Source organism: Sturnira hondurensis, unplaced genomic scaffold, assembly GCF_014824575.4.
Source record: "Sturnira hondurensis isolate 20B ecotype Veracruz unplaced genomic scaffold, ASM1482457v3 Scaffold0020184, whole genome shotgun sequence".
Lineage (NCBI taxonomy): Eukaryota > Metazoa > Chordata > Mammalia > Chiroptera > Phyllostomidae > Sturnira > Sturnira hondurensis.
In genome coordinates, this window is record NW_028092815.1 from 102,315 (window position 1) to 129,777 (window position 27,463).

General features: G+C 47.0%; 1 pseudogene; it reads right to left on the bottom strand.

Annotated features, from left to right (window-relative positions):
* Window positions 1-604: 604 nt before the first annotated feature.
* On the bottom strand, window positions 605-27,445 carry LOC118975237 (coilin-like; annotated as a pseudogene).
* Between the last annotated feature and the right edge of the window lie 18 nt (window positions 27,446-27,463).

The window sequence follows — 27,463 nt, forward strand, 5'->3', positions numbered from 1 at the left end:
TCACCAGGTCGCACACTCACTGCTCTACACAGGGACCTAAGAAACCTTCCCTGTAAAGTTGAGAAACGCGTAAAAGGATTTCTTAACTTGCTGCCTGCAACAAACCCCACTGTTTGTTACTTCTTGACAATTGCAGGTATAAAACACTTGAATTTTGTAAGATGTTCCACATTTAATAGAACAACTTAAATGTAAAAAATTAGGTCAAGTAACATGTTTTCATGCTTTTCAGAGTTTCTTAACTCTTACTGAGACAAGATATGCAGCACTTTCTTGTTCTTGGTATTTACAAACTGCTTCTGACAATGGTTACTTGGTGGTCAAAAAATAAAATTAAAAAGACAAGAAACCATACATATCAGTATATAACAATGCCTACAGGGAATGTCATGTTTTAAATTTTTGTTACTAAAATTAAACCTGAAAAAAAGGTCTAGAATACACAGCCATGTATTTTAAATAATGAGGTAGATGTTTTCTCCTACACAATAAAGTGAAGATAACAAAAAATTGCATACAACTTGCAGATCTTTTTTTTTAAGTTCAGGTTATAGTCACTTTCACAAAGAAGACACTTATAAAATAGGGGGTGGAGATGTCATACTCAGGCAAGCTCTGTACTTGATGTGTTATTTGAAGACTCAACAGTCTTGGGTCAGTGAACTCTCTTCAAAAAACAGTGAGCCTTTTCTCCTGTGTCACAGCTTACTCCACTACCTCAGTTCCATTTTCATTCTGAAAAAACAAATTGAATGTCCCAGGTTCTTTCATGACAAGTAAGGATGAAAGAATTTCTATATGTACTTGCTGGGCCTCTGGATTGTGGCTTAATATTTTTCCTTCCTGATGGAAAATATTTTTCTTTCCTTCCTTCCTTCCTTCCTTCCTGATTCTCCTGATGTCTTGTAGTCACAGACATCAGGAGAATAATCGGATGTTAGCTCCAAAAGCTTAAATGTAACCTTTTCTCCAACTTGAGGGGCAGCCGCTGACAGGGGTAAAAAACTGTAGTCTTTCCTGTGTGTTTCTACTGGATTCTGGATAATAGTAGATGAATTTGTTAGCACTTCATTTAAATGCGGCTGCCTCTGATATTCAGTGTTTCTATTTAAAACATAGGGAACAGCAAGACCTTGTCCTCAACGCCCCCCCCCCCCCATGCCCCAACCCCTAACTCCCTTAGGAGAAAGCAGGTCCTCTCCTCTACCTTAACCTCTTCCCAAACTGGTGGGCAGTCACATTGGGAGGAGGACCAGGATCCAATCTGCCACCGTTTAAGCCATCGTGCTTCCATCCTTTTGGCCTCTTCACCATCATCTATTATATCACATGTGGCTTTGTTTTTCCTCTTCTGTTTTTCTTCACACTCTGATGTGTGACAGCTTTTGGTTCTAGATTCAAGATGTTCTCACTGTTGTTCTCTTGCCTCTTCCAATGCTTCTTTGAATTTCTATAATCAGTTTCTTCATCCTCTTCCAGGACCACTTCTTTGATTTCCTAGGTAAGAAGTGAGTACTGTCTCTTTTACTATTACAGGATTTCTGGCACCTTCCTCGCTTCTCATTTTACTCTCAGGCAGTTGTTGTCCCATACCAGATAGGCACCCTCATGGTGGGGCAAGAGACTCCCCAGTAAAGGCCAAGGGGAGCCCCAGAACCAGAGCGGAAGTGCTGATGGGGGAGACTAATTAGATTGTGAGTATGTGGCATCTGTTTGCGTCGGCCAGAAGCCACAGTCCATGTGGTGCCAGGTGACTGGTGTCGGGTGATCATCCAAAGCCTCAGCCTAATAGCCCTGGAGGCTACCGTCTTGCTCGATGCTCCACGGCAGACTTTAAAATAAGAAGTGGACACTCTTCTGCCCGGGAGGGCTCAGACAAAATTCCACCAAACAGGGTTGCAGGCTGGACAAAGTGGTGCTGGAGTCTTCCCATTGCCTCGGACAGTGTGGCTGCAGTGGCCTTTCTTGTGCAGCTGCACGAATTTATGGCATTTTGGGGTGCCCATCTGCTCAGAGTGGGCCGTGCTGGGGGTGAGCGAGCCTGAGGCCCCCAGAGACCCCGGGGAGCTACAGCTACTGGAAAGCACTGCCAACTTCAGGAGGTCCATCCCTGGCATTGCCTTGTTTCCATGACTACTGTCCTCAGAGCTAATGAACAGGTGTTTCCACGCCAAGCACAAGTGCAGAGAAAGTCCAAGCTGTGACTGTGCTTGAGTCCCTCTCTGAGATGGCACTGCGCGGTGCCCTGACTTTCGGAGGTAACTAACCCAGCCACTCCCCGTGGGCTCTCTCAGGGCCCCAGAAACCGACCTTTCCGGTGATTGGCCAAGGGGCGGCCTACACAATCTTAACACGTCTTCTCAGGCAGCAGTCGGCCCACTGCGAACAGCGGGAACACAGGCGCCTGTTTTCTCTGTTCCTCTCCTTCCCCTGGCCTGCTCCTCCATGGTTCCCTTCAAGGGCATCCGCCCTGTTAGTCCGTCTCCGTTTCCATCCCGTTTGGTCCCTCTGTGCTCTGAGGGCCTTTGCCTGAACATGTCTGTTTCCACACCTATTTAGCATCCTCCTGCCCATTGCCCTTCAGAGGCCTCCCATCAGGCCCCATCTACAGACAGTGCAGGTGTGACTGCGGCGTGCTATGCGCAAGGCTGCCCTGGGCCCCAGATCCACCGCGCACCAGCACACTCCATTTCTTTACCTGTAAGACAGAAATGGTTGTGCCTCGCAGTCATCACAGGGTTGACTGAGGTGATACATACAAAACAGAAGAAGACCTGGTGCAAACCAAATGCTTGATAAGTGTTACTCATTAGTATTTTTTGTTTGTTTATTTATTTTTATTATACTTTTCCATTACCGTTCAGTTCCCTCTACTCCTCTCTCTGAGCAATCACCACTCTGTTTCTGTGTCCATGAGTCCTTTTCCATTTTTGCTCAGTCCCTCTACCCCCTAATCTTTCTTCTCCCCTTAGCTGTCAAGCTGTTCTCCATGAGTCTGTGTTTTGCTTGTTAGTTCAGTTTGTTCATTATATTCTGCATATAAATGAGATTATATGGTATTTGTCGTTTTCTGACTGGCTTATTTCACTTCCCATAATGGTCTCCAGGTCCACCCATCATGACAAGGGGTAAAATTTTCTCCTTTTCTACAGTCAAGTAGTATTCCATTGTGTAAATATCTCATTAATATCCCAATGTTCCTTCCAGATACCTCAGTTCCTCGGGATTCCTCATCACTGGCCCATGATGGCCTGGCTTTATGATTTTCCACTGCCTGGAATTTCTCCCAGCAACATTTTCATATTTCACAGTCTGAGAAGGCTCGATCTGCACTTCAGTACCAGGGGTTCTGGTGGTGGCTGCCTGGAGGGAGTGATGGCAGAGAGTTTGGGGCTGCTGAGCTCACTCAGGAAAGGATGGCTGTGCTCACATGTTAGGTTTGTGGGGCCACAGCAGGGGAGTGCTGGCACTCACTGTCCCTGCACTGTCCCCAGCTTATAGTTCTCTTTGCCATCCAGAAGCTCAGCCTCTTTGGAAACCTGATGCCAATGCTTCCACCTACCAACTCAGCTGCTCTCTCTACTCTAACACCCTAAACACTAAAGCTCCCCTCTCATAAGACATGCTACATGTTTTTTGTTTTATGACATGTTTTTATTGTCTACCTTTCTTCCTAGATTGAATCTGCTTGGGGATAGGATCCAGGGCTTTTGACAGCCATGCTTCTGTTTATTAAATGTCTGCTTCATGCCAAGCACTGAACTTCACATACATTTACATTTCTAAGCCTCCCTGGGAAACTGGGAATGATTTTTTTATCTACATTTGCAACTGACACACTTGAAAAAATCAAGCAAGTTGCTCAGGCTACCACAAATAGTAAAGGATGGGGCTGTGGTTCTAACTCATTTCTGTCTGACTCAAACCTGTATTTTTACTGCAGTTCATTCTCTCTCTCTCCATCTCTCTCTCTCTCTCTCTCTCTCTCTCTCTCTATATATATATATATATATATATATATATATATATATCCAACTGTGCCAGGTAGGAAGTAATAAGCCCTTAAATTATGCTTAGGAGGAGGCATGGTCATGAGTGTCCTCAGTGTGCAGATCAAGAAACTGAGGCACAGATTGAGCAATTCACCTACAGTTTTGCAGTTAATTGTGAGAGGCCAGGGTTTAGCCACACCATCTGGCTCCAGTGTTCCTTTTCTTGACATTTCCTCCTGGCCTGTTGAAGACTCAAGTGATATCTGCGAAGAGAGCACTTTAGCTTCAAAGAGAAGCATTTCAAGGGGGGCGTCTTTTAATCATCTACAAATCTTCCTTCACATTCACAAGCCCACGTGCCTCCACCCCACTCTCAACACACCAGCAACTGAAGGATGGACCAGGGCCTCCCGGATTTTCAATTTACGACCAACTGACCTCTGTGAGTTCCCTGGCTTCTAGACAGGGGGCTTTTTTTTTTTTTTTTAATCTCATGTCAGTGCCCTGAGCCTCTGCAGGCTTTGCTGCTGACCTGGCAGCCTGCTTAAAATTTAATGCATGCTGTTGGATTGAAGCCAGCTTAGCTTGGACACTTTGCTGAGGAGCCTGAGGTTGGGCTGCAGTTGTAAGTGTGTCTCCTCCAGGTCCCTGATGGGTCAGTGGCATGGCATGATGGGTGATATTGAAGCAGCCCATGGAGTTCAAGGCTGTGCTGCTGAGCCCAAGTTCCTGAAGCGGGGAGCACAGCGCCCCTCTGCCTTGCCCACTTGGGACCTCAGGCCCCTGGATACTGAGCTGTGCTCCTGCTTCAGAGGCAGCCCCTGTCACTTACTCTGCAGCAGCTTGCCCCTTTCAGTGAGCTATGAGACAGGGATATAGGAGTTAGTAGAGGTGGAGACAAGTAGAAATTGTTCTTTATCAGAACTGAAGCTTGTGCTTCGGAAGGTCAGCCTCACTTCTCACAGCACTCACAGCACCGAGTTCTCCAGGTTCCTTCTGGGCAAAGAAGGACCCACCTTTATTCTCCCACAAGTTGGAGTTATAGGTGAGCATCTCTTGAAAGACTATGAAGGTAAAGTTTGGAAGGAGTATGAGCAAATCCTCTATACCAAACTAGCAGAAGAATATGAGTCTTTTGTAAAATCTATGCATGATTAGATTATGTGATGACATGGGATAAGGCCCCCAGGCACGTGTCCCGAAACTTTGCTGCATATCTAGGTGCTGGCTTTGACCTCAAGAGGTGTCTGCTGCCCCACTTTCAGCAACTGCTGTGATATCACATTTCATTGCGACTTTGCATCCTGAGAACACTTACCGGTTTCTGCAGATCCATTTTATACAATTTGTGAGACCTTAACACTTTCTGGTTGCCACAAGCCTATCTTTCTTTCCTGATCATCCAGTAAAGAGCTGTGCCCTACTGTGATAAATTTTGAAAAAAAAACAAACCCCAAAACCTGGAGCAGAGTTTAGCAAAATATGGCCCCACTGGCACTGAACAGAGTTCCCCCAGCACAGTTCTGTAAGAAGTACATGTGACAAGTGTAGCCATATTGTACCTGTGTATTTTAAGTTACTTGTACTGTGCTAATTTCTTTGATCTTGGGGGTGCTGGCTGTGAATTTCATGCACCACAATTATGGTTAAAAACATTTACCTTGACCTACAGATGCTCATTAGTGTTTTGTGACCACATACATGATAACAGTGGGTTGTTTCATGTGGAGGTTTTATTGTTAAGTACAGGGATTGTTCCCAGGCACAGAGTAAGAATTGTCTCAGGATGAACATTAGATGCGATGATGATAACATAGGAAGGTCTGCAGTTCTGCATCTATGAATGCTTGATGAGGAATGAGACCAAACTGGTGACTGGCATCTGACACTTGGACTCTGCCTCCCCACAGTGTCAGAAAAGCTTTTCGACTACAAGTACTAAAAGGCCCACAGAAGTCTGTGCTGCCTCATCCACACCAAGCTCCTGAGACACTGAACCTCTGAAAAGAGGAAGGCTCCCCTGGAGCAGGAGAATCGGGGTCCACTTGGGAGCACAGAGCAGGCGGGGCTAGGGCTGGGGCTGGGGCTGGCCAGGCCACGCAGCACTTTTACTTGGGAGGAGTACCTCACCTTTGTATGAATCACTACAAACAGATCGGGATCCGTAGGTTGGGTTCTTCCAAATTGCAGTCATACCGCAGTACTCGTTTGCTTCAGAACTCGCCAAATCCTGTACTCCTTGCATTTTGACGAGGAAAAAATGTTTCGGCATTTTTTCAGTGCTTGCTCGCCACTCAGTGCCCCTCTCTCGCGATGAAATAGAAGTCGTGATTAGCCGTAGCTTGTGGACACTTCAGTACTCGTCAATTTCGTCACTCATCATGAGTTCCGGAACAAATTAATGATGAGTATGGAGGTACAGTTGTCTTTTTCAGGAGTCCATGTTCAACTGCTAGAGGTTTGGTTTGGCCACCCCCTCCCCAGAGTTGCCTACAGACAGACCTTTACCTTGTTTCCAAACGCGAGCACCAATGTAGCCTTTGTTTTGAGGAGGTGGAAGTTAAGCATATGTTTATTTCCACAGTGGTTTGATCAGAACGCATTGTACAAAATGCCTTGTTTCGTTTATTATTGTTTCTAGAAAGAGAAGTTCTGTTAAAGTTGTTCCAGTTTGAATATCGAATTTTTTAAAATCAGGGTTTATTTTTAAAAATTCTGAGTGTAATTCAAATATTTGGAATACCTTCTACAATAAAGCAATATTCAGAGATAGTTCTCATCATACAGCTTAGAGAAAGTTCTGCTATATTCACATTGGAATATTCCTTATTAATGAATGGTTTTCACTTAAATCTAACTCCAAACTGCAGAGTTATTTTATGTATATTTTTATTTTATAGTGTTAACAAGCTTAACTACAAGCAAAACACTTAAGCTATTAAAGAAATAAGTAAACTTTAACATGTACTATTGATCTGAGTGGTAGGTACTCCATAGGAATGAGCCCTCCTTTTTCCAGCAAGTGCCCAGGCTGGGTTAAAGGGAAGGACTAACAGAGGTTGGGGGCAGACAAGCATCTCTAGGGCTCAGGCTTTTCTGCTGACCTTGGCGCTGAAGCTGGTACCTGCAGTTCTGTTGGGATCAGTTGCAGCTGGATATCCATGAGGCCCCAGAACCACACCTGCTTCTTCAGGGGGGTCACGCAGAGGATTTATTGCTCTATCTAAGTGGGCATTGACTTGGATAGATGGCTATATTTGGATTTTGAAGTGGTCACTCCAGCTGTGGATCAACATCTGGCCATTAGAACAAGTGGGTCGATTGAAGCAGCTTGGATAGATGATGATGGTGCTTATCCTGGACAAAAATAATGGTGGAGGTGAAGAGAAATGAATGGACTCAGAGGTGTATAAGAAGTAAAAGGTTGAATATGAGGGAGGGAGAAGAAGTCAAGGATGAGTTCTAGGCATCTGGATGCTGTAGTGAGATGGAAGTCACATTACTTCCTAGGAGCAAATGAACAAGGGTACACTAGAAAGTGGGTGGAGAAAGACTGTGAACTCAGTTGGAGGCATGTTGTCTTGGGGGTGCCTTTGAGACATTTGCAAAAAGACACCAAGAAGGCAGTTGGACATATAGGCATGGGACTCAGGAGGAGGATCCAGACTGGAGATAATTATAGCTACTTATGGTGATAATAGAATTAATTGGCTTGGATGAGCTACTTAAGATAGAGTGTTTAGAATAAAAATGACAGGAAACTCGGGGATCAGCCTCAAATAACCCTAATGTGTCATAGTCAAGTAGAAGTTAATACTATAAAGAAGACAGAAAGGGGGTGTCCATTAGTATTTTTGAAGAGTCAGTTAGCTTCTTTCTTCAGCAATCAGTTCTAAGGCCAAGATTTAGCAAACACACAGAGAGCCTGGGTTTCTGCAATTGAAATTGAGCAAGGGAAAGAACAGACAAAACAGAAAAATATGAGAGAGGCTGACCTGATGCAAATGCGAAACATTCTTCCTGGGTTTGTTTCTGAGATAATTTAATGTGTCATTGTAGCTATTTAGCTATTTTCTATCTAGAATACCAATTCCCCCCACCCCTTTGGGGAATGGTTCTTTCTGCTCCACTGTATGAACCTGATTAGAATAGGAGTTGCCATGTCATACCTCCTGCCTCCCTGTCCGAGGAGGAGGAGCATATTTTTAAAACTAGAGCCAGTCAGAGGCCTTCTGCAGAGCTTTTTTTTTAAACTTGATGCCTAAGAATCAGCCTCACTTTCTTTATAGTTGCAAATCTTCTGCTGTGAGTCTGAGAATTCCCTGGAGAGTCTGTTTTTAGCCTCGAGGAGAATCCTTCCTGAGAGGCAGGCACATGGTGACCCCAAATGAGTCCTGGTTTCCTTTAAACCTCTGGAAATAAAAACTCCCACCCAAGGCTCATCTGAACCCTCCTGGTTTTTGCTGAAGTTTGATCACCAAAGATAGTAAATAGTTTTGACCTAAGCTATTATCTTGTATGGGATTTAGATGAATGCATCAAGACATACATCCATCCAGTAGTTAAGGGATCAGTCAGTCTCCGAGGGCTTTGTTGACAGAAGTGACTGAGGAAGGGAGGCTTTGCCCTGGGGCTGGTGGCCGGGATCAGCTCCAGGTGGGGCAGATGATGTATATAATGTGTGCATATACAATGTGTGTGTATATACTGTGTATAGGATGTGTCATGCCCTGTGAGGGTGTGAGTTACTCTGGAAAGTACTCTCTGGGATCTGGAGGTGCCACCATAGAACACACAGTAAGGAAGCCATGGGGCTGACTCCACTATTCCCCCTCTGCTGATTGAGTCACTGAGGGGAGAAGGGAGAGGGGAGAAGAAGCCTCCAGCTGGAGGAGTCCCCGTTCTCTGCACTAACAGAGGGATGGTCTCTCACAGAGCATCATAAATGAAGAACTGTTTCTTCCTGACTGTCCAGGTTACCTAAGGTCACCTTCATGAGGATCACATGACCACAGAGTTACTAGTTTTTGGTGGACTGTGGGACCAGAGCTTCTGAGCACCAATCACCTGCTGCACCAGGGGCCTCATTCCAACAGGGCATGTACTCGTGACATGCCTTCAGGCACAAACACTGCCATCCCTACTTCCTAGGCGAAGACACTGAGGCTCAGTCAGAGAACCCTACGAAGTCCCCTAACTACAGAAGCAGGAGATAGACCTGAATGCGGATCTTCTGACTCCAAGTCAGGGGGAGCTTTTCCCTGGGGTCCTTTCATGTCGAATGTCCATGATTCTTACTCTAGCACTGGTTCTTATTGGATAGAAATGAAGTCATCTGCTCTTAGTCAAGAGAGAGAGAGCTTATCCGGTAGTTCCTGGCTTTCATAATTCCTTGAACTACATTCTCCTGTTCCCTTTAGCCCTGGGGTCCAGGGCCTGGGGTCTGGGTGGAGGTGGGGCTCTGGGCCTGATGACCTTTGGAAGTCCCTGGTCTGTAGAACCTTATTGTCAGGTAAGCCTACATCACTTTGCATTCCTGAAGTACAACTTTTTGAAAAGCAGAATGACAAGGAGGAAAACACCAGACTGTTCAGACAGGACTTTGCACATGTGACTGATTGGGCTGATGAAGATCCTGCCCTCTTTCATGCTTGTGGCCACATTAGTGCTCGTATTAAGGCTGGTCTCCCTCTTTTCTTTTCAGACCCAGGCTGGCTGGTGTAAACATTCCTGAAGCACTCCCATGTCACCTCCTTGACCTTGGGGCCTCTTCTGAACCACCAAGATCTCCACTGGTCCATGGTCCAAGAACAGTACCAGTGTGATGCTCAAGATTTCACAGTGCTGCTGAGAACTTGGCCTTAGAGGAGAAGAGTGAAGAAAACCAAAGCAAGCTCCTGCTGGGAAAACTCCTGCCCCTCCCTGAGCACCGACCAGGGCTCGTGCACTGGCCCAGGGCCTCAGCCTTCCACTCACCTCTTAGCAGCACAGTCAGAGACATGCAGGTGCAATTCAAATTGACAAGGCTGAGTTCTCGCTCCCAGAGAAAGACAGATGGTGCGATGTGTGTGTATATGTGTACATGCATGTGTATATATGAGAATGATATGAATGGATACTCTTGAGGGCTTCATGCTCAGTGAAATAAATAAGACAGAGAAAGACACTATCACTTACATGTGAAATCTAAAAAAGCTGAACTTGTAGAAACAGTAGAGTGGCATATATCAGATACTGGGGGTGGGGTAAATGGAAGATTTTGGTCAAATGGTACAAACTTCCAGTTATAAGATAAGTAAGTTCTGGGATCAATTGTATAGCATAATGCTAATAATGCAACAGTATATACTTGAAGGTTGTTGAGTAGGTCTTAAGTGTTCTCATTACAACAAAGAAATGGTAATTAAGGGACATGATGAAAGTGTTAGCTAACACTGTGGTGGTAATCATTTTGTAAAACATAAATGTATGAAATCAACCCGTTGCACCCTTAAACTTATACAGTGCTATACTCGTATGACAATAATAGCTGGAAAAAAATTGTCAGGCCTTCAGGAGGCAGGAAGCCTAGGGGTGCAGTGGCCCCAGGTCAGGGCAGAGCCGAGTATCCACGTGACCGTACTCTAACTAACTGGGCCACAGGAGCCTGATGATGAGTGGAGAGTGGGGGTGGGTGGGACATTGTTAAACTAGCTCCTTCCGAGCCGCAGAGAGCCTCCACTGCTGCCGCCCACAACCATGCCTGTTCGCAGGCTGTGTGCTCTCCCAGATCTCAGCCTTGGGGTCCTTTTCTTCTGCAGGCTCTCTTGTTTACATAATTCTTCTCCATCTCTTAAGATTATATTTCTTTTGGGTTTTGTGTTTTTCTCCTTTGTCTTATTGGAAACATTTTTGTGTCTCTTCTATTATTTTCGTCCTCATGTCCCCACCCTCTCATACCTCTTTTTTATCATTTTTCCTTTCTTTTCTGATTCCTCCTGCTTTTGCTTTTTACCTTTATCTCTATCTTTTAATTTTTTCTTCATTGCCAGCTTTATTTATTTACCTCTCTTTCTTTTTCTTTTACTTTATATGCCTTTTTTCCCCCTGGGCTCTCATTTTGAATTTTCTCTTTCCATTCTTCTACCTCCAGTTCACATTGTTTTATCTTCAACAATTTGAAAAGCACTTTGAACCCCAGAAGTTCCACCATGTCTTAAAGGAATCCCAACTGCAGTGGAAAGAGAATCAACATGAGAGGAAAGGAGAACTCGTCATATTCCAATGTGGGTTTTTCAGCTGAATCTCTCAGTTCTCACACCTCTTTCAATGCTTTCAGGAGACCTGATTCACTTACTTTTCTGTAGAGAACATCACAGCTGAGCCCATCAGAACCAACTCCCTGGGTAGAAACTTGGCACTAGCTGGGTTTACTCGGCCTGCCCCTCCTGCTGTGGTGAATGTTACTGCCACACACCGTGAACAGAGAAGGAACTCACTCTCTGCAGGGATTCCTGGAACCACGTATTCTGGGAACCAGCAGATGTGTGTGACATATATTTGGAGCCATCTCAAGATCCTCCTTGCTCCACCCTTGCTAATAAGCCACATGTTCTATAGAAAGCACAGTAGCTTTGCCTCCTTGGTTAATTTAGCGGAGACAACTGTCCGATGGTGAGACAAGGCTAGAGTCTGGGAAGCCATGGAGATCCCTTAATGCCCAAGCCTACTGAAGGATGGATGTATAAGTCAGGGGGAGGTCAGGCTGGTGGGTTGGAGAATGGCCTTTGCTCCCAGGGGGAGACATCCTTGAGGACTCTGTCCTCCAAGACTCTGGATGACCCAGATATAGGAATTTGGAATCCATGACTTGCGATCGCCAAGACAATTCTATCCTCAGAATGGCTTGAAGAGCATCCTCTGGGTCCAAATCTATCTACTAGTCGTTACATATTGAATTACTTGTTTTGTGCCCTTCTCCGTCACTAGCTTATAATGGGATGTAGTGGTAAGGACTTGTTGATATTCTACCATCAGTCCCTTGCATGGTGCTTTAAATGTGGGGGGACCCCCAAATATCAGTTGACTCTTGTCTCATGAAACATCAGGAGTTCTCGCTCTATTCCCTGTGACTGTCCACCAGCCCCAGCGATGGACCAGAAGACCTTTGTCCAGCTCTGTTTTCAGTGGGCAGCAGGCTTGTGGCACTGTTACCCTGTCAGTGGAGTTGCATCAGAAACACAAAGTGCTTTTCTACTTTTGTAACCAGGTCACCAAGAGTGCAAATTAAGCTCTTGTCAACATTTATACAAAGTGGTATTTGCTTTCCCTACCCCCAGGAAAAACCCACAGTTGAAGAAAGTTTTGCTCCCCTCTAGCCCTCCTGGTCTGATTACTGAGAAGACGAACTCTCTTCTTCCTATGCTAGAGCCCAGCGGCCCCTGCACCTTCTGCGTGTCCAGTGGCTTTCCTCTGGGCAGAGGCTGGGCTGGGGCCAGGAAAGGTGGCTCAGTAGACCAGGGCTGGTGGCTCGGAGTCTGCGGGCATGCTCCCACATGGAGACTTGAGCAGTCAGGCTTCCACCACTCATTTTGGAGGTGAGGCCGGCAGTGTCCTGGTTCAGAGAGAAGCTCTGTGGACCCAGTCAGCAGGGCCCAGACCCCCTTACTGGCAGTGCAGGTGTGGGCAGGTCACAGTGGGGAGCCCTGGAACCTAGGCTGGCCACTCCAGGAGGGGCCACTGTCTCTGGTTAAAGACCTGTGGTTAAGTAGCCTGTCCCCTTCCAAGTGTCCTGACTGCCTGCCTTCCCTCCTTCCCTCCATGTGAACACTTGCTAGGAGCTCGGAGCTATGCCCAGGCCCTGGTACTCTAGCACACAGCATTGGATCCTTGAGTCCTCGCCTCTCTACATACAGCTTTATCACCCGGGAAAGTTACTCAGTCACTCTAAATCTGCTTCCTTTCCTGTGAGAAGAGTTTAATTATACATATTTCACATATAATGTTCCAAGAGTTAATTAAACAAGGAATATAAAGCTATTATCACAGTGCCCCATCATAAATAAAAATATGGTGCCCTGGCCAGGTAGCTCAGTTGGTTAGAGTGTCATCCCCAAACACCAAGGTTGTGGGTTTGATCCCCAGTCAGGGTGCACACAGGAATTCATCAATGAATGCATAGATAAGTGGACCAACAAATTTCTCTCTCTCCTTTCCTCTTTCTCAAAAAGTCAATCAATAAATACAATTTAAAAAAATATGGAAACAATCGTAATTGCCTCAAGATACCCCCTGCCCTGAGACTGTGCTGTCAGGAGGATCAGTGAGGGACAACAGCCCAGTCCTGGGCTTGCAAGTTGCTCAGCCTCTCATCCCAAGTGACTGAAGGAAGGAGTTTTTGTTTCCCAAACACTTGCCCTGTACACACTGTGTTCTAATCTTCCATATCCTGAAATGGCAGTGAGGAGGTACATTGTGTCTCAGCTCACTAATTCCTTTTTCTCAGGGGAAGCAGCTATTATGGAAAAGATTCTTTAGAATTATTTGGAAACTATTTCATTAGCCAGGGGCATTGCCCAGATGCTGAAGAACTAGTCCAGCCAAGCAGTATTTGTTGTTCTCTGAAGGACAGGCAAGGTCATTAAGTGGGAGTGCATGTGAGTGTGTTATACTGGCAAGCTCCACGCCTTATAAGTCTCGCATGTCTTCTTCCTCCAAGAAGCTTTCATAGAACAAACTGATTGCTGCTTAGGAAACATTCCTGGCATGGTGGGTGGAGATACTCTTATTTTATCAAGAGCTTGGCTCTTTTCAAATAAGTAATAGCCAGAGGGACATGGTGAGAGAGTGAAGGGTCAGGCCTATGTCTAGAGTATGGTCATCATCAAAGGGGGAGTCAAAGGCAAACAAAGAGAGAAGTGTGGGTGCAGGAGACCAGCTCCCAGTGCTTCCAAATATCCACAGCTGTGGAGCAACAAGACTCCTATCTCTACAGAAACACATGCCCTGGATTCAGAGAAGCTCGATCTGCCTCATCACTCCTCATTTCCCCTTCCTTGCTCAAAACACATGCACACACTGCACACCACACACCCTGACACACAATGCACATGCAGTGCAATCCAGTGCACAGGGATGCAAAAAGCCAAGTGCCCATACCAAACAGCATTCTACAACGGAGGAGGGAGAAGAGTTCATGCACCACATGCCACACACACAGACACACAAAACTGCACACATAGACACATACCACCTACCACATATACCCAGCACACAGAGACATGTATGTACATGTACATACCACACTCGCACAGATACTAAACACAACTTTCACCCAGTATAAACATACATTTAGTAAACAGACCTGGGTTCCAAGCCACACACTGAGGAGAGAGCTGTGGGGACACACGGACCAGGGAAGAACTGTACCTACCCACAGGGCTTTAACACAAATGGGGACAATAAATACTCAGGTACCTGGCAAGCAAGGGCTGGATAAGTGCTGAAACGGAAATTTGGGAATATTTCCCGGACAAGCAACATGCCTAGAACAGGAATTGGATGGTCTCAAGCAGAGGCCGTACTCTTGCGCACCGATTCATTACTCACCCTTGGGCCATTCACTGGCTTTGACTGAGACTTAGATGAATGTAGTCGGTCAGGAGGGTCTGTGGGGGAAGCCAGAGCCTGTCATAGCAAGAACTCCACAGGGAGAGCTCCACGCTGACAACCAATCTCCGTGGCTGTAACTTCCCTGCCCCTCACTGTGCTTTGCCCACTGTGAATGCCTCTCCGCCGAGGCATGCTGTTCAGTGAGGGTGCTTGGCTTGTCCTATGCCCACGGGACTGCAGACTTGACTTTCTTTTTCCCCCAAATACATTCTCAGGGGTAAACATGAACTGTTTACTCCCAAGCATATTTCCAAAGTAGCAGTTTCATAAGTGTTATCTTTAGTAAGTTTCCTGACAGCCTTAAAAATACTTTTGAACTCAGGTTATGGATGAGGAAACTGAAGCTTCAAGAGGCAGGATAGCACTGAAAACGAGAAACGGGTCCTCCAACAGCAAACCTCATGTTGCCATGGAGAGTGGAAATCGTAGAGGTGGTAATAATCAGTCATGGTTATTGTTACAGCAGTTATGGACCACGGTGTCTTTTTGCCAGGAAATACCAGCCTTCTGTGGACCATGTGAACTTGACACCACCACTTGGTCTCTGATTAACTCCTCATAGACAGGTTGACAAGGAGCCCTTCCATCTTTCTGGGCACAGCCACACTGGCATCTTACAAACTGAGTGCTTGAGGGACACAGATGGTTGTCATTTCCTCAGGAGATTGGGAACAGTCAGCCACTTGAAACACACAGGAAGCTTCTGAGGCAAGAAACAATGATGGAGAGACTTCCGCCAAGATGGAGGCATAGGTGGAAACACTGTGCCTTCTCCCACAACCAAGTTTCAAGACAACAAAGTTTTAGTAAACAAAAATGCAGCTAAAACACAGAAAATTGAACTATACGGAATTCTGACAATAACGAACCATTCAGCCAGACCAGTAAGAGGGGCGGAGTCAGCGGCAGAGCGGGGTCAGGTTGGAAAGACCGTTCAGTCCAACCAACCCAGGAGCTGAGGTGGAGATGGTTGGTGGATCCCAGGTCTGGGGTGGCGACGGGCGGACCCAGTGAGGGCACAGGGCGGCTGGCTGACTGTGGTCACACATTCGTGCACAGATAAACCAAGCAAAGGAGCAAACAGTGAGACAGACCGCTCAGGCTAGGGCCCCAGCAAGAATTAGAGCCGGAAAGCACCAATTGGAAAGACTTTCTCGGGGTTGAGGGGCTGGGAGAGGCTCCCAGGTTCACAGAGAGTTTGTTGGAGAGACCCACAGGGTCCTGGAGAGTACACAGGCCCACACACCCTGGAACTGGCACCAGAGGGGCCCAATTTGCTTCTGGGAAGCCACAGAGGGGACAGAAATCTGAGAGAGCAGAGCGGAGCAAAGCACCATTTTTTCCCCTCTCTGACCCTGCCCCCACGTACAGCGTCACAACCCAGCGACTCTTACCTGGTGAACACCAAAGGCTCTGCCCCTCATACATAACAGGTGTGAACAGACCAAATATTATGACTCAAGAGAAGCTCAAAGCCCCAGAGCCTATAGTTCTAAGTGATCAAGAAATAGCCAACCTTTCAAATGCACAGTTCAAAATACTGGTGATCAGGATGCTCACAGAATTGGTTGATTTTAGCCAAAAATTAGAGGAACATATGCAGGCTAAACTGATTAAAATGTAGGGAAATGCACAGGAAACCCATAGTGATGGAAAGGAAACTGGGACTCAAATCAAGGGAGTGGACCAGGAGGAAGAAAGAAACAACAAACAGAAAAGAAGGCAGAAACAAGAATTCAAAAAAATGAGGAGAGGCTTAGGAACCTCCAGGACATCTTTAAATGTTCCAACATTTGAATTATAGGGGTACCAGAAGGGGAAGAGGAACAGCCATGAGTGGAAAACTTATTTGAACAAATAATAAAGGAGAACTTCTCCAGTCTGGCAAAGGAAATAGACTTTTAGGAAATCCAGGAAGCTCAGAGAGTCCTAAAGAAGTTGGACCCAAGAAAGACTACACTAAGGCACATCATAATTACATTAGCCAAGATGAAAATGAAGGAGAGAATCCTAGAAGCAGCAAGAGATGAGGGGACAGTCACCTACAAAGGAGTTCCCATCAGACTGTCAGCAGATTTCTCAAAAGAGACCTTACAGGCAAGAAGGGGCTGGAAAGAACTATTCCAAGTCATGAGACCCAAAGGCCTACAACCAAGACTGCTCTATCCAGCAAAGCTTTCATTTAGAATGGAAGGACAGATAAAGTGCTTCTGAGATAAGATCAAATTCAAGGAGTTCATCATCACCAAGCCCTTATTATATGAAATGTTAAAGGGACTTATCTAAGAAAAAGAAGATGAAAAATATGAACAGTGAAAGGACAGCAAACTCACAGTTATATAACAACCACACCTAAAACAAAAGCAAACCAAGAGGACAGCTAGATCAGGAGCGGAACCATAGAAATGAAGGTCACATGGAAGGTTAGCAACGGGATGGGAGGAGGAGAGTTAGGAAAAAGGTACAGAGAAAAAGTAGCATAGATGGTAGGTAGAAAATAGGGGAAGGGCAAGAATAGTATGGGAAATGTAGAAGCTAAAGAACTTATGACACATGGACATGAACTAAAGGGGGGGAATGGTGGGGGAGGGGTGTGCAGGGTGGAGGGGAATGAGGGGGGGAATAGAACAACTGTAATGGCATAATCAATAAAATATATTTAAAAGAAAGAAACAGTGATGGAAATTGCTAATCATCAATAACTGTGGGAGGGGTTCATCTGCATGTGAATTGTGCCCAGAGTAGTAATAGTTGGACTGCGTGGGCCCTTGAGCAGAGGTAACACAATTTAAAACAGGAGAGCAGCTTCCATTCATGGCCAGGCCTCAGTTCAGCTGGCAGGGAGGGTGGGAGGGAGGCTTTTCCCGGAGGAGGGTCACCTGGAACTACTCAGTGCAGGACGGTGGTTTGTCTCCATAGTCAGGAACCCAGTGCGATGCCAGCCACATGCCTGGCCCTGTGTGGCTGGCCACTGACCGAAGTACCCTGGTACCAAGCTGTGGTCATTGGCACCCATTCAGGGCCAACAGGAACCCTCAGTTTGGGCACCATGGAGGAGGAGACTTTTATGCAGTGCGAACAGTTGAGCTGGGACAGAGCACCGTCGCAGAGCAGGCTGCGAAACAGGTCAGCAGCGGCCAGCTCAGCAGCGTCACAGCTCAGAGATAACACAGGACACTACGGGACAACACAGCTGCAGAGTGGTCCTGGGGTGAGGCTGCCCGGGCCATGATACAACGTGGACCCCCCAACTGGGCATCTGGGCCCAACTGTGGTCCTCTCTGGGCCACCAAGAAACGCAGCTCTGTTCCCCAGGGTTCCACAAGTTGTCTTTGGAGAGCCAGTCAGGAAGCACAGCCTACTGTAGAAAGGGAGCGTGAGGTCTCTGAGCCAAGGGAGAGCTGACAGATATAGAGAAACATGCCGTTTCTGGTGCCTGATTGGCCCATCCTCATGCAAATGAAGACTCCAAATCTTTATAGTTTGATTGGTCCAAAACACACTGTCCTGATTGGTCAGAATGGAGCTGCTGTGATTGGTCTGTGATAATGCTAATGAAGATATAGCTGTGCAGTTCCAACCAGACGTGGAACTTCTCGGTCTTACTGACTGAAATAGGACTTCCGGATCTCCAGTGTAAGGGCTGGCTCAGAGGACTGGAGTGCGGGCAAGTGGGTGGCACTGCAGGGAGCAGGGAATGTCATGCAGCCTCTTCTTGAAGCGCAGCATGCCTGCTAGGCTTGTTTATTTTGTTTTTGTTTTTGTTTTTAATTTTCGAGCCTTACCAGCTATGAGGAGCCCTTCTTGGTTGGTATTTTCTTCCTTGGGGTGCACAGTGGCTATCTGAGCAGGACTGAAACGGACCACTCTGGGCAACGCATGAGGCCCACTGCAGGGCCAGAAACTTGGAAGGAAGAGGAAGGGCTGTCCTTGTCAGTCTGGCTGGAGGTTTTGCTACTTTTTCCCACTGCCCTGCTCTCGTTCGCATGAGCCCTATGGGCTCTTCTCTCCCTCACTCTCCTTGGAGAGACTTGCAAACAGGGGTAACGAAGGAAAACAGCAGCCTCACAGACTGAGCTGCGCTGTCTCCACTGCCCTGTTGGGGCAGACAGTGATGTGCCTGCCCTTTGGATGCTGGGGCTGAGCTGTATGTCTTCCTATGTGATCTTAAATTATTAACAAAGACATTGATGGCTGTGACTTGAGTCTTTTCAAAGGATCCCCCATGGAAATGCTTCAGCAAATAGGGAAAAGAGAGGGAGAGAGAGGGGCCCAGGCAGGAGGCATGAGTGGATGTACAGGCCATCTATTCCTTTTCACGTGCTCCTCCCACCTCATCTCAAGGTGGGTTTCTCTGCGCGTGGGCCCAGAGCCGAGCTCACACACCCTTTCTTTAGGAAGGCAAAGGAGCTGGGCCTGTCTGCAGAGGCCCAGCCCTGCCCTTTCCCCAGGGATGTCAGGGGAAGGCTGTGGTACCAGTTGGGCAGTTCCCAGGGTAGGAGCAGAGTCGGATTCCCCTGTTCCTGGGGACCATATACGCACTGGGGAGCCACGGCGGCCTGAGTTCCTTCTCATTACTAAGGTGGATTTGGACCAGTGTCCGGGTGATGAATGGAGGCTGGAGAAACTAAGCCAATAACTGGGGCAGCCACGGTTCCCCCAGGCCTCCGGGTTCTTAGCCGGAGCACACTACCTCAGCTCCACAGAAATGTTTCAAACTGGGCCTCCCACTCTCCCCAAAACAGCTGCAGGGGGGCTTTCTTGTCTGACTGAGCTGCCCAGACAACCCCAGTCCTATTTCCTGCAGACTTCCTATCCTGTCCTCCTCCATCCCTCAGGCCCACGCCTAGAGTCACCTTCCCTGTGAAGCTACTGCTGGTTTTACCTGGGGTGTGCACTCCTGACTCTCAATCTCTCAGGGTGCAATTCGTGTGTCAGAGGTCCAGATGGTACTTCTTTTGTGCCATGGCTATCTGTGGGCTGTGTGTGTGAACCACGGCTCTCCCTTCTCCTGTGCCTGTGGTGTCGTTTGTTGACAAGGCAGGGTTTTGTCCTTCAAACCTCCCTGGGCATCTGCTTGAGGCCACACACTGTGGTTGGGGACTACCTCTGATCAGCAGTTGTGCGAGGCTGTCTGGAACTCGTCCCCTGCTGGCTACACTCAGCCCCTAGTGTACAAAAGTGGAATTTCTCTCTGGCAGTTCTCAGCCCAGTGTCTTCCCCAGGGTGAGTGGTTATTAAATGTGGGCCAGGGTTCCTTTTCCTCTACCCTCTAATGGTTTGGATGTGGCCCAGAAAACCTTTCACTAATTTCGTCCATTTTGAGAGTCACCACCTGTGAGGACAAATGAAGTTCAGCTACTGTGCTTATTTACACACTCTGAAGTGTGGGGGTGCACACCCAATTGGGTGAAAGTGGGAGGGGAGAAACAGGACAGTGGGTATCTGTGAGATTTGCTACAGACCCTCTGGTGAAGGACAAATTGGAACACACCTTTTTAAAGCCATTGAAGACCTATTGAATTGACTTCCAGTGTTTTCATGTGTGTGAAATTGTCTAGACAGAGACAAAACGTTGTTCTCATTTTCTTGCCAACAGGAGTAGCACAGCATGCGCATTAAAAACCATGATGCTTCGGTCAAAGTTGTGCCATCCATTCATGCTTTATCTACCCCTCCCCCCATTCTCAGCAGTGGGACTCAGAAGAGGGGAAGAAAAAGTGCAGGGGGCTCCCAGGGCTCCCCAGCCACCACTGTCCATCCAGGTGCAGCTCAGGGTGCTCCCACCTACTCCTGGGACTCATTCACCACAACCGTTCTTCCTCCAAACGTTTGAAAGCTTTCACTCTCATCCTTGGCCTCATCTCAGCAATAGAGAGGAAATTCAGCTGGGTCCTAGTGGCTTATTTTGTGAGAGACCTGCACATGTGGCTGGGGTGGTGGGGGAGAAAAGGTGCAATGAGAAGTGAAAACCTACAGGAAAAGGAGAGGATGGAAGGGGCAGGCTAATGGAATGGAGACAACACCCTCCTCTACTTCATCATCTTCCTGAGAAGGTGGAGAGGCAGGAAGTGGAGGAGGGAAGGAAAATGGGAGAGAAGAGAAGGAAATGAGAGAGAGAGAGAGAGAGAGAGAGAGAAGGAAGAGCATATAAGGAAGAGCAAGAGCAAAGGGGAGAAAGTGAGGCAGCAGTAAAAACTCTACAGCAGTTTAGGGTCTCTGGTGCTCAGTAGTCCCCTCAAGTCCCCTGTTGTCTGTGCCCCAAAAGCAGGTTTGAGTGAAGGACTCCCCAATGGCGTTGCTTCCAGATACTGAAGTATTTACTCTTGCAGTGATGGGTAGCTGAGACACCATGGGCTCCACCCACCACTCAGAATCTTTGCTTAGCCCCAAATTTCATTCAAAAGATGGCTTCAGTGCAGGTCACATTCCTCTGCTCAGTGCAGATGGACAGAGAGGGGCTTCTCTTCAAATCAGACGCCAAACTTTCTCGTGAAGGTAGAAGGCAAAGCCTGCATTTGAGAATTACTCAGCTTTTTAAACATCTGTTAACCAGCTTCTAGATACCTTAGGAAGGTTCTGCAGCTATAATCTATTCAGTGAACAGGAGAAAATTTAGGGCTCCAAGAGGCTTCCTGCCAGATGAGAGCAGTGTGGAGGGTGGTCAGAGCTATTGCACCCTGTTGCTTTTCTCTTCCCCTCCCAGCCCTGCACAGTGGCTTCCCAGCTAAGTGGGAAGGGCACCAAGGAGGCAGCTATCTGCACTGGGGAGAGTGTCTTTCTGGCAGTTCTTTGTTTATTCCTCATGAAAGCTAGAGGGTGGATAAGTAATTCCTAGATTTCATAAGACACTGCCTGGAGAACATCGCAAGGCTGACACAGAGAGTGGGAGGTTTGGGGGAGCCCTGAAAAATCTGGGGAGTAGGCTTTGCATGGGGTGGCTAATCAAGGCAGCCCGGGAATAAGCATACAATTAGCCTATTATAAAATTTCTTTGGTTATATGTGGTTAATTGTTTGGTTATTGCTTTGGTTTTACTTAAAGTTGCAGAACCTATCAAAGATGTTGAGGACTTAGGGTAATTTTTAGCCTTAACAAAGATGAATAATTTCTGGAGAACTAATACACAGCATGCTGATGCTAGCTAATAATACTGTACTGTATACTTGAATGTTGTTAAGAAAATAAGTCTTAAATATGCTCTCCACAGAAGGGAAGAAACGCCACTCCAACTGCCCTCATCTGACTCTGACAGTAGGAATGAGCAGTGTGTTCTTGTGTGGGCAGCACCATTCACATCAAAGGGCACCTACATGCATATTTTTTTCATTTGAACACAGAAACAATCCCAATCCAAATAGACAGGGAATTATCTTTCTGTTTTACCAATAATTAGAGCGGGACTAAAAACAGACACGTAACATGCCTTAATCATGAAACCGATCGGGACAGCTCTCCTTATATCCAGTGCTGTCCTGCCGCTGTGTTTTTGGTTACCCCTTCTAGTTTTCCAGTAGCCTTGTGGGGATGATTCCTGACAAGAAGGGCCTAAGTAGTGCATAGTGAGAACTGGACTCTGCCCTCATCTGGCCTCAGCCATTGAACACTCTGCACCCTGAAATCCTGGGGTCTTGTCCAGACTGGTGTGGAGACATTGCCCCCAGGGTAACTTTTAAATTGGGCAAAATTTCACCTCTAATTGTTTCATGAATGTGATAATAAATATATCATCTCTCTTAACGAGCACCAGTAAAAATTCCTCAAGTTCTGCCCTTGACTTCTGTCTGTGATGTTTTAAAATCTATTACTTTCCTTTGGAGCAAAATTGATATGAATTTAATCCTTGCATTTCCCTTTCTGCCTCAAACACAGGCAAGCTTCTTTTTAAATTTAATTTAATTTTAATTGTTGTTCAAGTACAGTTTTCTGCCTTTTACCGCTACCCTAGCCCTCCCCACCTCCCTCCAGTTTCCACCCCCCACTCCTTGTTTTTGTCCGTTATACTGTGTGTGTCCTTTGTCCTTGTTCCTGCAAAGCCTCCCCTCCTCTTCTCCATGCTGTCTGTCCATAGCTGGGATCCAGGCCCGCCCACCTCTGCAGAGGAAGCTTCTGCCCCAGGATCAGCAAGCACCAGCCTTGGTTCCAGAGCCACGAGCATCAACTTCCTAGATCCTGCCTTGCTAAATGCCTGTTTCTGGGGAGCAAGCCTCTCTGACCTTCCTTAGGGACCACGTCTCTCCCGGTTTAGCTTCAGACTGTACGACTTAGTTGTCAAAATCTGTGTGACCTTCGACAGGTAATCCATCTCTCTAGGACTCCGTTGCCTAGACTGTAAAATACGGATAATAAATATCAACTTCCTGGGTTGCTGGGATAGTAAAATAGGCATTTAACGTGACCAATCATCATATATATAGTGTAAATTGTATTGATTCATTTTGTCTTCAATGTATTCAAGTCCTCCTCCTGGCTGGAAGCCTGCCACTGCCCCTCTCCATTCAATGCTGTCATACTGTCACTCATGCCCCAGACTGATAATACTTTTTTCTCAGCAGACAGATACTTGGAATGCTTTTTCCAGCTGTGATTGTTTTGTGTTAGTCATTTATTAATTCTTCAAGTTTCAATCAGCAATCACTATATGCCAGCCTCTCATTGTTTTAACTGGCTCTCTTTCATTAATTTGGTCCCTTAGCATTTATAATACTCATTTAAAAGAGCATTAGCAGATATCTATAACTGGAGTAGTGTCAAGGATAGTGGCTCACACAGATTGAAACCCACACTATTGGTTCATGAATGGCATGTCTACCTGTGCTGCTTTGTCTGTTTGCAGCCTCTACATGCAGCCTCCTCCACACAATGAGGCTGCTTGGTTTTGTCTGCAGAAAATCGTACCCCCACCACCAGGGTCCTGAGTTAGTACTTCACCAGCTATAGGCGCATCCCCAGGGACTTACTTCTTGTTCAACACCAGCCTAGTGACTGGAATCTCATTGTGTGGTTACTGAGCCCAGCTCCACCCTGGGTCCTAGCACTCATCATGACCTCCTTTCTGCCCTGAACCCTACTTCAGTGAACACTCCAATCCCTCAAAGCTCCCCTGAGCCCCAGTACTGCTCTGTGGTTTCCCACCCTTCCTGAGAACTAGCCCTCAGTTACAGGCTGGTTTTCTAGTTCTTATTCCATGTGGAGAGATTTCCATGGGGCCAACTGTTGGTGCTTCCAAACTCCACCCCATCTGAGTCTAGAGCACCCTTTGCTACTTAACTGTTGGCCCCACCTTCCTTAGTTCCTTACCTGGACCACCACTGCCATGTACGTTTTGACCTGCTTCTTGGCCAGCAGGCCAGCATTCTCTACCTGTATCAGCACTCAGATGAATTACCCTCAGGTCCAGTCCCACCTGAGTGCATGGTTAAGGTGTTCTATCTTATAAGACCTAAGTGACCAATTCTAATGGATCCTGAGATCAGAGCTTACAAAGGAGATAACCAGGGTTTGTTTTGGTTGTGCTGAATCGATTCTAGGGTTTCTGCCCACTCACTCATGATCCCAGGAGCTCTGATGTGCTCTGGCTGTGCCTTGACCTTGAAGACATTCTGCCCTTTTCTTCAGTGAGGAGTTGAGAAGAAGAGGGCTTGGTTACATCAGACTTATGACCCTATACTCTCTCACTGCTCTAGACTTTTAAAGCCACACATTTAATCCCAGAAAGGCTATTAGGGTCATTGCTCATCCCCACAGGAAAATCAGCCATGGAAGGTGAATACTGGACAAGGTGCTTAGCTGAGTGCCAAGTGACAATGTAAGAGTCAGTGTCTGACAAAACTGAAATGACATCTCTGAGAGCCAGCTCATGCAGTTAGCACCTTCATCTCAAGCATCACAATTATCCAGCAAGGGAAGAAAGCTGTGGCAGAATTAATTAGTACCTGAAAAACAATTTCACACCAGAATAAACAAAGGACACAGAAAATAATAAATGAGCTGCAGAGTCCAAGTCTCAATTTGAGTCATGCTATTATAAAAAAAATCAATTATTTTCCAGCAATGACTAAAAATCGTATTGTTTAACAAAATAAGAAAAAGAGATTTGGAGAAGAGGGTAGTTGTCTGATGGTCCACATCCTAAAATGATAAATACTTCATGTCAAGTCCTGGGCTTCTGACAGACAGACACCAGGCGCTTGGTTGAATTTCAGTGAGCAGAGGAATAGAAAGAACACTGAAAAACATTAAAACAAGAAAAGAAATAGCAGCTACAAGTGGATGATTATAAAGCTGATATATACCTTAAAGGACTGACTGAGAGATAAAGAAGACAAAACCCAAATCACCAACATCAGGAATAAGAGACTAGTTCATATTGTGTTGTCTTCAATGAAGGTGTTAAGTTTGGCAGTAGAGGCAGTTAAATTAAAGATCCTTTTAGTTCTGCCAGACTTAATTTTACTTATTATAAATAAATAAGAAATAAATACCTATTTCTATGGCATTCCTATTTCTGTTTTCTTTTCATGATTCAGTCTGAGGTGAGGCCGTCCTACAGGGCATGCTTCTTATTTTGGGTCTGATCAAACAGGCTAAGGTGCTCTGTTTCACTGGGAGTGAAAGGCCAAAGTTCTCCGGGCTGCTCAGCCCTTCAGTCCCTGCTCAGCCCTCAGGGACCGTCTCTACCAGGTCTGTGGAACATGAGCATGCACACATTCAGCCAGCCTGGGCACTCGGGCTACGAGCACAGGAGAATCCTGTGAGGACGCTGCTTCCTCACCTGTTCTGAGGCCCCCATGTCTGCCATGCCTGCTGGCCGGTCTCTGAGCTCTGTCCCATCCCTGCTCACTCTTTCTTCCTTTGCTATATAGTTTATCTGCCACCAGCAGAAGACCTTGGTGACCATGGGGTTGCCCGTGTGCACCCTCTTTTCTTTGTCTGCAGTTTTGTGCTGCCTGTTGATTAATGCCAGATTATGTCATGTCTTTTGCCCAGGTTTATGGTTATTTACAGCAAGGAGGTAACTCCAGAACCAGTAACATATCTATGTGTGTACGCAGATTTGCTGTTAGGTGGATAAACACTCCTTGTAGCTCAAAATAAGAGGATGCATCAAAGGGTAAAGATACTTTGTTGTCAAGGAAAACATGGCCAGAGAGCCACAGTACCAGTACGTGTCCTATTGCTTGTGTTTGATGGATGAGACCCACCCAGGGACCTGGGATGAGGCATTGGAGAGAAGCAGGCACACACAGTCCTTCCCTCACCTCAGGCTCTCTGTACACCTTGATTCATCAGCTGTGCATCCCAATTTTCAGTCAGAAACACCCAGGACTAACTCTTTCATACACTTTGAAATAATTCATCGAGTTGCAGACTCTCTGAGAAAGGAACCCTTTTGCACACAGGAGAAACTGAGGCTGGTAGGTGAGTGGTTGGCCGAAAGTTGTAGCACAGACACTCGAGGCAGAGCCTGTCTCCACAGCTGTTTGTCATTGATCTCCGGCTGCTGTCAGGGGAAGACAGGGCCTCTCCAGACCGGAAGTCCCATCCTTTTGCTGAGACTGGGCACAGCTGGGCCTGGCCCGTATTTATTTTCTCAGTGCTCGACATGACTTATTCCTCTGGAACCGGATTCATCCACCTCCACACGGGAGTCTCTGGGGCTATTTGTCTGGCCTGGGGCTTTGCTGCTTTGGGGCCTGCCATATCTGCCTCTTCTATCTGGACTGTAAACTAATGAGAGCAGGAGAAGTCAGTTATCATTTTAATGAGATCCTCACATTCAGAAGTTGGAGGCCTCTAATTTATTGCTGCTTTAGGATAAAACCGCCGAGAAATTGTTACTCCCACAACCGACTGGTTCTGTGAGGCTTTTAAATGTAACCCACAGAGAGGACCTCTGACAGATGACCTGCTCGGGGCTCCTGCACGAACGCTTCCCTCCCTCAGCTGCCCCCTGATGGAGATGTCCTCCCGGGCACCCTGCCCCAGCTTCCCCTCTGTGTTGGCTCTGCCTCTCGTCACCTGCTTGGGACACGCCCGCAACTGTGTTTTCAAGGTACAGCTCTGTGAGGCCACAGTGTGATTGGTAAGCCCCCGACCTGCAGGTGGCCTGAGTTCCCTCTACCACCAGCTGGGAGAAGGTGGTCCTGCTGCACCAGCTGACCTGTTTTCCCACCGGGTACCTGCTGGGGGCATGACGAGAAGCATCCACGGAAACGAGTCAGTGTTGTCTGTCTGCCCAGGGGACCAGGGCCTGCAACAATGTGAGATGCCCCTGTTTCCCCAAGGCCTAGATGGGAGACCTGTGTTGGGGGGCCCAGGCCTGGCTCTGGGCTATTTACATTTCAGGAGTCAGCTCAGAGAAACTGTGTGGGGGGCCAGAGCACTGGAGTGGGGGCCAGAGACACACTCCGACACCCTCTCCTTTCTTCCCTGCTGATCGCTTAGTGCCTGAGCCTCAGATTCCCTGTTGGGGACACTGACTCATTATCACTTATATGAGGCTATGTAGTGTTACCTGGGTACCCTCAGGTGCCCCCACTTGTGGGCACCAACAAGGTCCTGAGCAGTTATAGAGACTCAGCAGCCCCACCTGCTGTGACACTGCTGGCCCCCGGGAGGACAATGCCTGTGTCCCCACAACTCTCCAGCTCCCCCATGCTGGCCTGGGGGCTGCATTGCCCTGACACCAGTTCAGTGGAGGTGAGGACACAGCTGGGCACCAGTGCCTGTGGATTTCCTGCTGCTGCTGCTGCAACAGCCCCTGATGCCAGCACACTGGGCAGAGGCATCTGTCGGCTCATCTTTAATTCCCATCGTGA